The sequence below is a fragment of the Ursus americanus genome, chromosome 23 (assembly GCF_024610735.1).
Source record: "Ursus americanus isolate L20-20 chromosome 23, mUrsAme1.1.p, whole genome shotgun sequence".
Taxonomy (NCBI): domain Eukaryota; kingdom Metazoa; phylum Chordata; class Mammalia; order Carnivora; family Ursidae; genus Ursus; species Ursus americanus.
In genome coordinates, this window is record NC_142149.1 from 32,260,544 (window position 1) to 32,277,407 (window position 16,864).

The window sequence follows — 16,864 nt, forward strand, 5'->3', positions numbered from 1 at the left end:
GTGGTTGCTTCTCAGATTCAAAATGCATACTCATTTCAATTTCTTTTCTTAGAAATAAGAAAGGACTTCTTGAATTCATTATGTGAAATGGATTAACACAGACATTGAATTCCAGATTAAAATGACACAGATCTAGCATAAGTTATTTATTTATTATCATATAAGAATGATTAAACTATGTATTTTTTTCATTAATTAATTTGTAGCTAAAACAAGTGACATGTAGCTAGAACAAGTGTTTTTCACTAGGATCATGATAAAATGCACATTATTTCTCAGCAAGGTCAGTGAGCGCACATACTGTTCAGGTGCTTTCAATTTGATTTTCAATTGTGATTTTTTTTTTTGAAAAGTCTACACCCAGGACAAGTATATTATATAAGTTTTAGACCCTACAAAAAACTTAAATCTGCCCCTGGGTATAAAACCCAGCTATAGCTTTGTTAGCTAAGGGAAGGATTTAGATTTTCTTCTAGGTGTGATGGGAAGCTATTCAAGGGTTTTGATTAGACAAGTGACATGAGCTGTCCTACGTTTTTAAAAGATTGCTGTGGCTGCCGGGTTATATGGAAAGTGGGGTCATGGAGAAAAGGGGCTGTGTTCATGCTTATGGAGACGAAGTGTGGAGTATGGCTACATTATTCTTCAAAAGCCGGGACAGGGTTTCAGGGCTGGAGGCGAAAAGCCCCAACTGGGAGAAGGTAAAAAAGCTCTGGGTGAATTCAGAAATATGGAGGAAGGGATTGAATTTCCTATAGGAGGGGGGCTCAAGTTAAGGGAACTGTGACCTGTGAAGGCTGGAGGACTTAGGGACGTGGGGAATACATGATTGGCAGGAAGAATAAATACACAGAGCAAAACAGGACACACACGGGTAGAGGGACAAGTGAGAAATTGGTTGGACTGAAACAAAGGGGAATAATCACAAATAATAATCAACAACAATAATAATAGCTTACACATCCAGAGTGCTCACCGTGGGCCAAGCACTGTTCTGTGCCTGTATTAACCCATCTATTTTAGGAAGATGGGCTGCAGTCAGATCATGGTACGCTCTGTGTGCCAGGCTAAGGAATGTAGACATATTTTACTGACTGTGGGGAGGTTTTTGAGCAGGTGTTGTTATGAGGTAAAAGAGAAGAATCAGAAGTGCTTTGACAGGGGAGCCTGAAGCCCCCCCCCCCTGAAATTTTGAGAAACTATTTGTGTGAATAGCCATGTATTTCTTTTGGGGGGGGTCTTTTTAAAATTTAAATTCAATTAATGAACATATAGTGTATTATTAGTTTCAGAGGTAGAGTTCGGTGATTCATCAGTCTTACATAATAGCCCGTGCTCATCACATCACGTGCCCTTCTTAATGCCCATCACCCAGTTACCCCATCCCCCCACGCCCCTCCCCTCCAGCAACCCTCAGTTTGTTTCCTATGACTAAGAGTCTCTTATGGTTTGTCTCCCTCTCTGATTTCGTCTTGTTTTATTTTTCCTGGGTTTGTTTCTTTTAATAACCAGAACCCTGCTGTATGTGTTGTTCTCTGATGTCCTTGTTGGAGATGTTCTCGGCCTAGCACACTCCTTTTATCCATTATATGTTCCACAGAATTACAAATACAGAACGCTTCACGAATTGGCGTGTCATCCTTGCGCAGGGCCACGCTCATCTTCTCTGTATCGTTCCAGTTTTACCATACGTGCTGCTGAAACGAGCGCAGCCATTTCTTTCTTTTTCTGGGGAGAGCCGGTAACTTCCTATCTTAAAGGTGTCTGAGACTTCAAAAAAGGCTAAGAATCACTGAGTTCGCAGTTTCAAGCCTACACGAGCGGCAGCATAATAGTAGCACTGGAAGAAAAGGGGGTCCCAGGGAAAGAAGGAAAAGAGGTGGGGTTGGCTGGAAGAGCAGACACGATCACTTCCCTCTGCGAACTACTGCTCCGACCCACGACGCTGTCGGTGAATCTTCCAGTGGGCGCTAGAGATGGAGAACCCAGCCCTCCAGAGGCTGTGAGCCGCAGCTGCAGTCCTGACCTCCATCACAAGCTGGAATTTAAATGACATTGTCAAGGAAAACAGAAAAGAAGGCCAAGGACAGATCTTGGAATATATTTAATCTGTCTGCTGTGCCTTTTCCTAAGTGCTTTCTGACATTATTTTTCTCTACCCAGGAAACTCACATTTTGAACTTGAGTTCCTAAAATACATTAAATCACACTGTGGAGGGGCAGGAGGGGATGAACATAATGACTACTTATGTGGTTCACGTCTCATCTGAGGAAATTATCTTTTCAAAATGATCGGGTGCACCTGACCCTGTTAGAAAGAGTGTGGGTATTTTTGAGCTAAGTTAGGAAGTGTGTAGGATAATTGTTATCACTCAATGTTGGAATCTCAGGAACCCACAGAATTTCTCCTTTCCCTGGAGAGGAAGAAAAAGATACTTGTTACTCTTTCCCTGCTCATACCAGGAAAGCTACTTAAAATATTTTAGTCGATACAAATTGATAGCTTCTGTCTTCAATCAATGGCCCCAACCCAGCTATACTACTGTGTGGAAGTACCTCAAAGAATAGTCCGCATTTTCCCAAAAGTTTGTGGAATTTTGTGTGGGTATGTGATTTCAAGAAGAAAGGAGCAGCAGTTCCAATCTGTCACACCCAGAAACGACTTAGTTGTCAACATCATGGAACTTTGTAGAAGCAGTAAAATGTCCAACATGTAGTGAACACTTACTTTTTACCAGACACTGGGTTAAGGCCATATATTCATTATTCATTTAATCACCACAAAAATCCCATAAGATAACTTTTGTTTACGGGTCTGATTTTATGGACAAAGAAATTGAGGCCTAGTCAGCAAAATTCATGTTCCTAACCACTTTCAGACTATTCCTGCTTTCCTCTGGGGCAGGACCCATCTGCAGACCTTCACGCGGCCGCAATCCAGCCTTTGGGCCTGGGCCATCCATTCAAGCGGGCAGTCGTAAACACCCTTAGATCTTCCGAGGTACACGTTAACTCTGCTTACCTCGGCACCCTTCTCCCTGGCTCTGAACTTTGCCTGTCCGGATCGAAATGACCTCACTTTCGTGGGAACTTCAGACATTCCTGGCTTCCCTTAGAAGGCAGCTAGGTTTGGCCCCACTACCTACAGAAGTTGGGGGCACCACTAAAGAAACAGGGACCTGGATTAAACACACCCCCTGAAGTGAAGCCAGTCCTAAGAAAACACTCGGCTTTTGCAGGCAGACAGCAAACACACTGGCAGATTAGCGATAGGGAGCTGTACGCCCAGGGGTGAGAGGGAGCTAGATCGCTGCAGGGGAGCATCTAGATAGGCAGGCCTCGGGGTTGTAGGGCGGAAGGCACAACCCAGAATATCAGAGGCTTGCTGGTGGGAAGGTAGCCCAGTGAGAAAGTCCGAAAGGGTCAATATGTAAGAACCAAGACAGGTGTCATGGGATGGGCTTTCCCCACCTGTACCCCCTGTTACGGGTTGAATTGTGTCTCTTCAAAATTCATAGAGTGAGGTCCTAAGCTCCAGGACCTTAGAACATGATCTTATTTGGAAATAGGGTCCTTATAGATGTCATGAGTTACGATGAGGCCATTATGGGGGGCCCTACTCCAATATGACTGGTGTCCTTACAAAAAGGGATAATTTGACACAGACACACACACAGAACGTCATGTGAAAGTGAAGGCGGAGATCAGGGGGATGCTTCTACAAGCCAAGGATGCCACAGAAGGCCCGCAAACCCCAGAAACTAGGAGAGAGGCACAAAATGGAATCTTCCTTACAGTCCTCAAAAAAGCATCAATGCTGCTGACACCTGAGTCTCAGACTTCTAGCTTCCGGAACTTCAAGACAATAAATATCTGTTGTCGAGGCCACCCAGGTTGCGAGACTTTGTAACAGCAGCCCTAAGAAACGAACACACTCCCTTTCTCTAAAATTGTAGCTCTGTTCCATTCTGCTTCTGGCCCATCTAGTCCTGGTTTCCTGAACCAAGTCCTCAGAGGGTGGATGGAAGCAGAGAGCTTTTCAATTGAAATGGCTCCTGCAGAGTTTGCAAGGGACGCAGAGCTCATCGGAAGTCAGCGGGCAGAGTGCTCTGGGTACCTCCAACCCTGCCTTTACACTGTGAGGACATTCTGTCCTCTGTGCACTGGAGCTTAAGGGAGGGGGTCCCCAGTGTGGAGCTGGGTGCTCTCTCAGAGATCAAAATATTCAACCCCAAGTCTGGAGCATGGTTTTTGCTTAACCTGGTCCTAGAAGTCTTTGTTCTCAGCCTCTCTCCCCTTCATCATTATCAGGCTGTTACCAATTTGCCTTTCGTCACCTGATGAAGGCAGCAGGTTTCCATGGTTACCTACAAGCACGCAGCCAGGTGTCATTCCTCGGAGGCCGCAGGATAAAGCAAATAACAGACTCTCTGGCACAATAAAAAGGACGTGGATCCAATGATCAAAATGGGGTCCTGGGGGCAACTGGGTCTCAGAAGCACGTCAGAAGCCCAGGAATGAGAGCTGGGTATGAGGGCAGAGGCGGAACAGCAACCCTCCAGTAAGTACTTCCGGCTGCCGGATGCAGAGCCCTTGCTACGACCCAGGGGCTACACCACCTACTGTGTGCACATTATTTCCTTTTGGTCCTTGTGACTAAAGCCCCCTGTTTTATCAAAGAAGGAACTGAGTTTATGTGATGTATTAAAGATCTCGCAGCTGGTAGGTCAGAGAGGATTTGAACCCAGGTGCGGACTATCTGCCATCTAGCCCTGCAGGTCCGCTCTCTGTTCTTCTCCACCCCGCAGGCTGACGTGCAGGGCTACACCAACAGCCTCCCTTGCCCCTAGCTCCAGCTGAGTCTGTTACTGGAAAGCCCTGCAGAGAAAGGGGGGAGGAAAGGAGAGGCTGCTGCTGGCTGGCTCTGCCCCAGGACAGCTGCCTTTCCAGAATCCTCTTCCATTTTCTCTCCTTGTGTCTGAGTCTTGGGCTGCTATTCTTGGCAGTTATTGCTCTATCCCCTGTGTTGCCTGGGACCACTCTTTTATAGGAAACTCCTTTATAATCATCTTCTTTCTAATGAGACCCTGAGTACGACAGCAGGTCTGACAGAGTGCTAGTGTCGAGTCCTGGAGTGTTGGGACAGTGCTCCTTACACCCCTGCAGTCTAAGGACAGGATTGGTCTTTGAGATTTGGGGCTGTGGGAAGACATGCTGGACCGGAGGTGGTTGTCCACTGGTTTGAGGGGTGCGGAGAGGGCCAGAGCACAGACTTAGAGAATTAAGCAGGGTCTGGTACTCACCTCTAGGGACTGTCACTTCCCGCGTGGCCTTCGTGTCCTGGCAGGTCCCTAGTGTTGAGTTACGACCATGAGTTTAGCTAACTGTACATTCTGAGGGAACAGTCCCCGCAAGACTGCTCTCACTTCAGACACCAGCTACACTCTTTGTGGGTTCCCAGGACCAGCCTCACTTCAGACCAGCTGGCTATGCGTTCAGGGGGTCCTATGACCACCCTCAATTCTCTAATTTGCTAGAACAACACACAGAACTCAGGAAGAGCTATACTTATGATTACCGTTTGTGTTTGTTTTTTTTTTAGATTTTATTTATCTATTTGTCAGAGAGAGAGAGCACAAGCAGCGGGAGCTGCAGGCAGAGGGAGAAGCAGGCTCCCCACTGAGCAAAGAGCCCAATGTGGGACTTGATTCCAGGACCCTGGGATCATGACCTAAGCCAAAGGCAGTCGCTTAACCGACTGAGCCACCCAGGTGCCCCACTTACGATTACTGTTTTATTACAGCAAAAGAATACAAATTAAAATCAACCAAGGAAGAAATAGAAGGGCAGAGTCCAGGAGGGGTCCAAACATAGAGCCTCTGGTCTTCTTCTCCCCATGGGGTCATGGAGTCCTGACCACGATGTGTGACAGTATGTTCATAACGTTACCAACAAGGGAAGTTTATCCAAGACTTTAGAGTTTTTATGGGGCTTGGTCATATAGTGCCTGTGAGATCAATGCAATTGATGGGCCATTTCCAGAAGAGGATTAACTTGAAATCAGGGTTAGAGTTAGGCATGAGATCTTAAGATAAAAGTGACTTTGCATAACATTTGAAGGACTGAAGTACAAGCTAGTGGTTATGATTAAAAATGTACTGGAAATAGAGAAAAAAATATTGACCTTGGTCTTTTGGGGCAGTAGAAGGTCAGTGCAAGTGGGTGAAAGAGATCTTTGTTAAGTCTACAGATTAAATACGAGCTGAAATAATTCTGTGTGATGTTTTTTCTGACCTGAGATAAACTTCACTCTGCAGCTCTTTTTTTTTCTTTATTTTGCATATTATATGGACAACTTATCCCTTTATTTTTAGTTTCATTTCTATTTTTAGGTTCATTTCTATTTTTATACATGTAATACACGTATATAATAGTATGATAGTCGCCTAAAGTTTTCTAACAAAAAATCAGTCTCCTGCCACATCCCTCTATGCCTCCCAGTTCTACCGCCCAGAGGCAATCACTTCAATTCTTTTAGCTGTTTTTTTTCTAATATTTATTTCTCTTTCTAAATAGAATATTTTGTTTAACTTCTTGACTGACTGATTTTAGATACAATCTACTGACTCGCCACCATCGTAGATGAGGATTTTGTTTCTCTGGACCAGCTTTCCCATTTCCCTTTTTCCTATGTTCCCTGCATAAGCACCTCAACACTTTTCGTTGTACCAAAGGCAGTGTTTTCGTTATTATGGCCAAGCAAATGCTGTTGACAGACAAGCCAAGCTGCCTTCTCAACCACGCCTCCTTTATGCAACAGTCTTCAGTTACCCTATGTTAAAAATTGCGATGTGTTTTCCTTTGCTTCCTTGTCCATGAACCCATCCAATTTTCCCCAAACATTTCAATACGCCGCCATCATCTACATACCAACAATGTGTCCCAAATATCCGCATATGCCACTTCCACAGTTTTCCCACAGCTCTCCCAGAATCTTCCTTTGTGCTCCTGTGTAGACAGAATGTTCTCTGGAGCTGTATACAGCTGCCAATCTGGAAATTCCTAGCCTTTTATTTTCATGTGTCGTTAAAGTGTAAAAAAAAAAAAAAATCCCACTGCTATACACTATACATTCTAAAGTGTCTTTTTCATAATAAATCCCTATTTGAATTTTAAATATTAATCTAATAACTCACTGTTTTGAAAACTAGAATATGAAAGAAATGAATGAGGCATTTCTTCTGCCATTCTGCTTTTTCTATTCTAACTGTATCCTTGGATAACCACATGGTAGGTAAAGAAAATTTCTCTTTATGGAACTTGAGATAACAAATGATAAAAGCATCTTTGAAATAAAATATCACCATTTTGTAATTCTTTTTTTTTCTTTTTTTAATGTAGTCTCCACACCCAGTGTGGAGCCCAACGCGTGGCTTGAAGTCATGATTCTAAGTTCAAGACCTGAGCTGAGATCAAGAGTCAGACGCTTAAGTGACTGAACCACCCAGGCGCCCCACCATTTTGTAATTCTCTTTTTTTCTTTTTAAGATATTTCTTGTTTATTTGAGAGAGAGGGCACGTGTGCACGTGCAGAGGGAGGGAGAAGGGGGTAGGGAGAGGGAAAGGGAGAGAATCTCAAACAGACTCCATGCTAACCACAGAGCCCCATGCAGGGCTCAATATCACAACCCAAGATCATGACCTGAAACCAACTGACCGAGCCACCCAGACGCCTCCCCATTTTGTAATTCTTTTTTTTTTTTTTTTTAAGATTTTATTTATTTGTCAGAGAGAGAGCACAAGCAGGGGGAACAGCAGGCAGAGGGAGAAGCAGGCTCCCTGCTGAGCAAGGAGCCCGATGTGGGACTCGATCCCAGAACTCTGGGATCATGACCTGAGCTGAAGGCAGACACTTAACTGATTGAGCCACCCAGGTGTCCCCCAATTTTGTAATTCTTTTTTTTTTTTTTAAGATTTTATTTATTTATTCGACAGAGATAGAGACAGCCAGCAAGAGAAGGAACTCAAGCAGGGGGCGTGGGAGAGGAAGAAGCAGGCTCATAGCGGAGGAGCCTGATGTGGGGCTCGATCCCATAACGCCGGGATCACGCCCTGAGCCGAAGGCAGACGCTCAACCGCCGTGCCACCCAGGCGCCCCCCCAATTTTGTAATTCTTAACAAACTAACGGATGTAGTCACTGAGCATCAATGACTGCTGATGTCACAAAAAGACAACCAGATATTATGTGCCTCCCAGTGAAAGAATTCAATGCCACCTATAAAATAGTGTTGGCAAAAAAAAAAAAAAACAAAAAAAATCAAACTTGAATCTGATTAAGCATTGATATCCAATTACCAATATCCAGAAAATACAGATAACAATTGAAAAAAAAAAAAACAAGTAAAATTGCACCACAGGTTGCAAGCAGCAAAATCCAGATTATGAAAAATTTTAGAGCAAATAACCCAGTTTATTCAACTAATAAATTGCAAATAATAGAAAAATGGGATGGCAACGGAATTTAAAATTTAAGGAGATTTAAAAGACACGCTAGCACATTGCAGTATATGGTCCTTATTTTGATCCTGATTCAAACACATAAAATTATGACATTTATGAGACATTGGAAATTTAAATGCTAAATATTTGATTATATTAAGAGATCATTGTTAATAATTTGGGTTGACCAGATTGTTAAAAAAAATTGTTATCTTTGGGGCTCCCGGTTGGCTCAGTCGGTTAAGCATCAGATTTGGATTCAGCTTGGGTCATGGTATCCTCTGGAGTTGGGATCCACGCTCAGTGGGGAGTCTGCTTGGGATTCTTCCTCTCCCTCTCCCTTTGCCCATCCCCCTGTTCACAGGCGTTCACGAACTCTCTCTCAAATAAAAAAAAAAGTCTTATCTTTTTGAGATATATATGAAAATAATTACCTAGAAGCTCTCTGAACCCTGTATTATTGGGGATTTTTGTGGAGGCTTCATCACATACGCATGATGGATCTTCTCTGGATTGGAGAATGGGAGGGGGGAGGAGGGGCTGAAATTTCCAAGCCTCTAATCATGGCTTGGTTTTTCTGGTGACCACCCTGGAACCCACCAAGAGTCACCTCATTAGAACAAAAGATATTCCTATCATCAAGGAGATGACAAAGATCTTTGGAACTCTATGTCAGGAGCCAGGGTCAAAGACTACATGTTAGAACAAAAAATTCCTCTCCTGCCTCCTATTTATGAGAGTTTTGGGAGTTCTGTGTCAGGAACCGAGGGCAGAGACATAAATATATATATTTCTGTCAATATATATTTTGAATCAGGATCAAAATACATATATATATATATATACACACACATATATATACATATATATACACACACACACACACACACACACACACATATATATATATATATATATATATATGTATTTCTTTTTATTTCACAGTAGAGTATTTCCGTAAAATGGTATCTCAACTTTTAACATTGCGATACAGCCTCCAGGTTTTTGTCATGATGGTACCTTATTAAAAATAACAGCATCAGTGATCCCAATAGTTAACATTTATGGAGTCCCAGGCACTGTGTTAAAAGCTTTCTATGCATTATCTCATTCAGTGCTCACCACAGCCTTATGAGGTTGATATTATTATTGGCTCTATTTCATAAATGAGGAAACTAAGGCCTTATTTCAAGTCAGTGGAAAGTCCCGGACTCCCACCCAAGGATATTTAAGTGCAGAGCCTGTGCTTTTAACCTCTAAGCTATCTTTCCTCTAAATTAGGAAATTAAGTTTGAGCAAGATCATTTATTTGTTTATACAATTGCCTTGTTCCAGAAAGGATTTCAGGCATCTGGTTAAGTCACTTGTCCAAGATCCCCCAGACAATAAGTGGCAGAGCCAGGAATCAAATCTCTTTCTCTCATGAACTGTATAAACCAAGTGAGATAACACAGACGCAGACCGACATCATATATTTCCTCATAAACATGGGAAGGGGAAATGGGGACATTTTCTTTGGCTGGTTTTCATTTTCATTCTGGTTAGACATGTTCTCAGCATTAGAGTTCCTTGCTTTATCTTTAGAGAAAGAATGAATAGGGCAAGAGGGATTCCAGAATAACAGGACCAAGCAGTTCTGACATGGGCTGCCCATGACAAGTTGATGGAAGGAAAAAGCGTGAGACTATGGTGAGAGACGTGCTTGGTACATGGCAGACAACCTGTAAACACGGTTTGGTAAATACAATCTTCAGGAGGAAGGGAGGGAGAGAGAGCAAAGAGAGGAGAGAATAAGGAGACAAAAGAGAGGAGCCATGCGTTCAGGGAAGTGGGGAGAAGGCAAAGTGGTGGGGTGGCGGGGGGCGCTTATACCTGTTTGAGTGTGAGAATAAAAATTTGGTCGTGCAGGGTTTCAGAGAAGAAAAGTATGAAAGAGAAACACCACCAAAACAGCCATTTTTTAAAAAAACACATATCCTGAAAATCACTTATCTCAACTCGAGGACAGTGCCCACAAGTCTGAGCAATTGAGTTTTGTCAATCCCTCTGGATCCTCTCTTCTTGAGTCTGTAGCATTGTCCTTCTTAAGGCTAATACTTAATCCATTTTTTTAACCCGTAAGACTCAGTGCACTGGGGGTTGTATAAAGAACAATCTTTTCTTGGCAATAACTTGAAAAATAAATAGAATGAAATACATACTCATTCCTTTTTTGTATGCCTCAAAAGTGGAACATTCATTTGCTTTCAGTTTGAATTATTATAAAAACATCGCAGAACTTGTTCTTAATCTTTTTTCCTTTTCTTTTTTTTCTTTATTTTTTCTTTTCTTTTTCTTTTTTTCTTTTTTTTCTTTTATGAAGGAGCCTGTCTCAACTTAGTATCCTTAACCAAACATGCTTTAGTCTCTGGCTATAAAGAAAATACAGTTCTTTTAATAGCAGCTCTTTTGCTCTGGCTGTTCACCGAAAGCTAACTACGAAGGCAAGAGGCATTTGAAACTTCTCATTAAGAATCATGATGTTTTTACTGAAGTTGGACTATGCCACTTGGATAATGTGAAACAGAAGTCACTTATGGAGAGGCAGGGACAGGAAGAGGAAATGGCTGACCTATAACTAGAGTTCTCCAAAGGTGGTGGGTACATTTATTAATCTCTTGGGACCTATATTCAGTCAGCAACTTGAGCTGCCTAGCACGTGTGTTGAGTAATGTTTAACTCGTTATAGAGTGCACGTACAGGAATTTAACATCGCAGAAATTTATTTTTTCCCCCTCCGTCCTCTCTAGACATTTCCTTTTTTACCTAAACTATGCAAACAACATTCAAAAAAAGCAACTCAATTCAGGCTTGTTGGATAGAATCCTGTGGAATATTGATCATTAGAACTTCTCTTTTGCCACCAGACATGGACAAAGAATCCTCTGTTCTCGTAAATTAATCTAGGGCAAAGAAATTTCCATATCTCTTGCGTTTAGTTCAGAGTTGTTCCTTCTTTTTCCAAAGGTGGCATAAATGTATATATTTATTTTTAAATATATGTAATATATTTTTTTAATGTAAGCAATTTAATCTTGTTTTCAGGATTCAAAAAACACTTCTCTGAGGTAATTGAAGAATTGCAAATTCTGCAAAGTAAATGACAAAACAGTGATGTTCTAGAAATATATAGAATCATGCAAATAGTAGAAAATGTATCATATGATTGCCAATGGCTAAAAGCCTGACCTGCATTAAATGTAATCCCTCACTGACTATTTCATGAAGCCTCAGGTCCCATGCAAACACCAGCCCTGACACAAATGCAACAGAGTCACACACGTATTAGAGTTAAATGCCCAATAAAATGCTTTGAGACCTAGAAGATATGTGCCCTGATACTATTTTTAAACATTATGACTGATAAGACATTCTCAGCTCTGAGAAGCCTTGAAAGAAAAATGACTCATCCCATAAAGGCATTTTTATAAGGGAAGTGGATTTAGAACATAATGGTTACGTTTAGTCTTTATAAAGGAGATAATTTCATGAAGAGTAATATGATATTTATAACAGCATCATTGTCAATTAAATTTTGTAAAGAGTAAAAGTGAATCAAAGGTCCTTGGTGAGCAAAGAAAGATGAAGTGGGAGCTCTATAACGGGGTAGTTAGCGGTGAGAAGACAAGAAGAAACACAGAGGAAAGAGTGTACTAATTGTTGCAGTTTTTTGTTTTTAATTCCACTGATGTTTAGATGGTATCCCAGCATCGCACCAGAATCAAAGCCCTTAGGATGATATAAATGTATATAAATCCAGGTTTCTTACGGCCAAATCGTCTTGTGGATTTCATTGTCGCCTTTCTTTTTCTCTTTGGATTACTCATCTCATGTGCTAGTTTCTCTTCTGCAAAACTTCCTTAAGATTTTGTTTTGTTACAATGTTTGGTTGGTGACCTGTCCTTGAGAGACAGTTGTTTACTACATTCTAAAAAAGCCACACACAAGGAGTGTCTCCATTGTTCTTTGGTTACCCATTCCCATCTATTCTAATTGTGAACCAACTTGTTTTTCTATTGTTTGCAGTCTATAGCCTCGTATACCCTTCATTACCTTCTGAGGATAATACAGGTATTGTAAATGTCAGAAACATACGTAAGGAATCAAACTCCATTGTATGATACATTGTGCCAAGAATGTATTTTTCACACACATGGTGTGTTAGTGAAGAAATAAAACCTTGAAAGTAAAGTGTTTTCTATTAGGCTACTTAATATAGAAATGGTAGGTGCCCTGGGGCAAGAATTAATTGATGTTTAGGCATAATTTAGTGATTTTTAATTGAAACCTGGCTTATTTTACAAGTGCAAATCTGGGAGCTAAATCACATTTGAGTCTACGGATTTATGACTGGAATAAGTTTATGCTGAATTAGCTTTTATGAAATGTGCTTTCTTAGAAAAATAACATTAGCTCCAAAATATATGTTCTTTGGTCGCTTTATTGCACCTAAAACAAAATTACTGAAATTTGACAATGGCATAAAACATTTACCTTAATTAATAATAGCACATATTTGAGAGTAAAGTATGTTCAATAATTGTTTCCTAAGATCCCAGCATCTGGAAATGCATTCACAACATCACCTGACCAGCAAACGACTATTTCATTTTTAGGACTGAGAAGATGAAGCTTTATCCCTTAATTATGAAGGCTATGTTTTACTGAAACTATTCAGTAGTCTCCCTTTGCCCGCAGTTTTGCTTTCTGCCATTTCAGTTTCCTGCAGTTGGCTGCGATCCGGAAGCAAATGATCCTTCTGACAGATTCTCAGAAAGTCCATAGCAGCCTAGCGCTCTGTCACAAGGCCTACGTCATTCACCTCGCTTTGTCTCATCACGTAGGCATCTTATCTCACATCATCAGAAGAAAGGTAAGTATAGTGATGTGGGAAACAAAGGCAGAAGAAAAATTATTAAATTTCCTTACTACCTACAGTCCACTGACAAGTCCTTGAAACAGGCAGAGTGACATTCCTGTAGGGACTCAGCTGCCTCAAGGTTGACACTTTGCTAAGGACAAAAGGCCATCCTAGCCTAACAGCCCCCCTCCCAACAATCCTGTAAGTCTACTTTAACATATAGAAATTCCTTTGGAAGTTTCCTTTATCTCTACCCCCCAAGATACGTGTTGGCAATCATCCCCCAAGCATATGGCCCACCGATATACATCTGAAGGGCCTCATGACTCAGGTTTTATTAGACGGCAATAAATGACATTTTCCCAGCAATAGCTAGTCCCCTCAAGGTCCTGGAAACCTTGCTTCCAAATTCCTTAGAAACTTACACTATCCCTAACCCCCTCCCCACCTGCAAGTATATAATGGGCCCCTCCTCATGACCCCAACACACCTCTTTCTGCCCATGGGTCCTGTCCCTGTGCTTTAATAAAACCACCTTTTTGTACCAAAGACGTCTCAAGAATTCTTTCTTGGCAGTTGGCTTCAAATCCTAACATCTTTCCTACACCATATAGTACAATATTTTGAGAGAGAGAGAGACCACATTCACATAACTTTTATTACAGTGTAGTGTTATAATTGTTCTTTTATAATTAGTCTGTTATCTTCATCTTACTGTAAGTCTTAATCTTACTGTGCCTCATTTGTAAATTAAACTGTATCATAAGTACGTGTGTATAGGCATACTGCCATCTTATTGCACTTCACAAATATGGTGTTTTTAACACACTGAAGGTTTGTGGCAACCCTGTGGGGAACAAGTCTGCTGGCTCCATTTTTCCAATAACATTTGTTCACTTTTTGTCTCTGTGTCACATTTTAGTGATTCTCACAATATTTTGTTCTTTCATTATTATATTTGTTACAATGATCTTTGATTGGTGATTACCTCACTGAAAGCTCAAATGATGGCTAGCATCTTTTTAGCGATATTTTAAAATTAAAGTGTATACTTTTGGGGGCGCCTGGGTGGCTCAGTGGGTTAAGAATCTGCCTTCGGCTCAGGTCAGGATCCCAGGGTCCCCCCAGGCCTCCCAGTGGGCTCCCTGCTCAGTGGGGAGTCTGCTTCTCCCACTCCCTCTGCTTCTCTCTCTGGCTTGTGCTCTCTCTTTCAAATAAATAAATAAAATCTTCAAAAAAAATTAAGTACATGCGTTGGGTTTTCTTAGACATAATGCTATTGCACAGTTAATAGACTACAGTATAGTGTAAACATAACTTTTATATGCACTGGGAAACCAAAAAATTCATTTGACTTGCTTTATTGCAATATTCCCTTTATTGTGGTGGTCTGGAACTGAATCCACAATATCTGCAAGGTATAGGAAAAAACATGGTATATATAGGATTCAGTACAATCTGTGGTTTCAGACATCCACTGGGGGTCTTGGAACACAGCCCCATGGGTAAGGGGCGGTGGAGAGGAAACTACTGCAGTATATTGTTATAAGGCCTATTTTCCTTGTGAGCATCTGCTTTGTATTTTCATTCATTCCTTGGAGTTTGTAGTTTGGTAAAACACAAATGGCAAATATATTTATCTAAAAAGTTAAGAAAAAATAGATTTCATGACTCTTCTAACTCCGCAATTGGAATTTTAGAAGATGAAAAGGAAAGTAAGTGATAAATGCTAATTTTTTTTAAGGATAAAAGAACAGAATGCCTGGCTCATTTACTTCTAATTAAGACCTCCGTGAAACCATAAAAATGGAAATGTGCTTATGTAACCCATTGGAAATCTAACCAAACCAGAATAAATATCAGCCCTTGCTGGATATGTCAATATAGAGTTTTACAATATAAGAAAAGAAAGAGTGACCAAACTAATGAGATCCAATGGTAATTTCCTTTTCTTAAAATAGTTTTTCTCTACCACATACAACTCAGAAAACTTTGCTTACGTACCCAAATGAATTAAGTTAATATCCACAGATAATGGTTTGCTTCTTGGTATTAGGGGAAAACAATGGTGAACACATTGCACAAAGAAATTTATTTGTTCATTCACCCACAAAATCATTCAGCAGCTAGAGTGAGCCCAACACAGTGCTCAGTTTATCCAAGTGCCAAATGCCTAATGGAATAGGGTGAATTATCGAGCTTCTCTGCAGCGAAATGATCAGTGTATCTGTAGATTGCCTTTCATTTTCAATTCATTGTTTCATTGAAATTCATATTCTTTTAGACATTTTCTCTCATACTGAAAGCTAAATATAATTTTTTAGAAAGAGGTTAATTTTAGATCTTCCACTGTATAGACTCAGTCTGAAAATGTTGTCTTTCACATTGTCCCAGGTGAATTATTCCATGTTTTAAGGTCTGTGTTCTGAGGCTGTCAGGCCTTTATCAAAGCCTTATTTAAGCCACTGTCTGTTGAAAGGGTTAGTGAGATAGCTGTGAATGTTAAGATCATGTGGGTCAGTGTTATTACTTTGATCAGAGATTTTTGCCCAACCAAGAGGACTGAATTTGACATCTATTCAAAATAATGGATCAGTTGGTGGCAATATATACTCTTCTTTCTGGGTTATCTGCTTATGTACCCGTCACTGCTAATCTCTCTTTTTGGTCTAAAAAAATTAGATTTCTTGGCATCCCTCTGGATCCTTCCCCCACTGCCTGCAATAGTCTTTGTTAGTATTCAGATAAGACATTCTAGATTTGTTATTATTATTATTATTATTATTATTTAGTTTAGAGTTGGACCCTCTTTTTTTTTTTTTTTTTTAGATTTTCTTTATTTCACAGAGAGAGAGAGAGACAGCCAGCGAGAGAGGGAACATAGGCAGGGGGAGTGGGAGAAGAAGAAGCAGGCTCCCAGCAGAGGAGCCTGATGTAGGGCTCGATCCCAGGACTCTGGGATCACGCCCTGAGCCGAAGGCAGACGCTTAACGACCGAGCCACCCAGGTGCCCCTGGACCCTCATTTTAGCTCCTTGATTTGAATTCTCTAATTCTGGTGAAATAGGATTCTCCAGTATTAAATCAAGATGTCTCCAGGGTAACAGAGCAGAGAAGTGGTAGGATATGGTAAATAAGGCTGTGAGCCATTTCAAACATTATGTGGAAAGCAAGCAACGAGGAATAATCAAAGGCACCTAGAATTTCAAAGGAGGGTACTCCTTGAGTGAACATATATTGAGGAAATAAAATGCATGTAGAACAGAGCCAGGCATATTATCTTTTGTGAAACAAAAGAAGGGGGAAATAAAAAACATATTCATATTTGATTAAGTTTGCATGAAGAAACACTGGAAGAATAAACCCAAAACAATGAAAATTGTTATCCATTAAGTAAAAGAGCTGGAGTGGGGCAAGGGAAGGAGTGGAATCTATTCATGGTTGCCGTTTTGTTTAGTTTTGACT

The 16,864-nt window shown here is 40.9% G+C and overlaps 1 non-coding gene across 1 annotated transcript; it reads right to left on the reverse strand.

The window, feature by feature from the left end:
- Window positions 1–1,604: 1,604 nt before the first annotated feature.
- LOC123777210 (U6 spliceosomal RNA) lies at window positions 1,605–1,710 on the reverse strand. Its single transcript, XR_006775603.1, has one exon. It is a non-coding gene; the product is annotated as a U6 spliceosomal RNA (small nuclear RNA).
- Window positions 1,711–16,864: the final 15,154 nt, after the last annotated feature.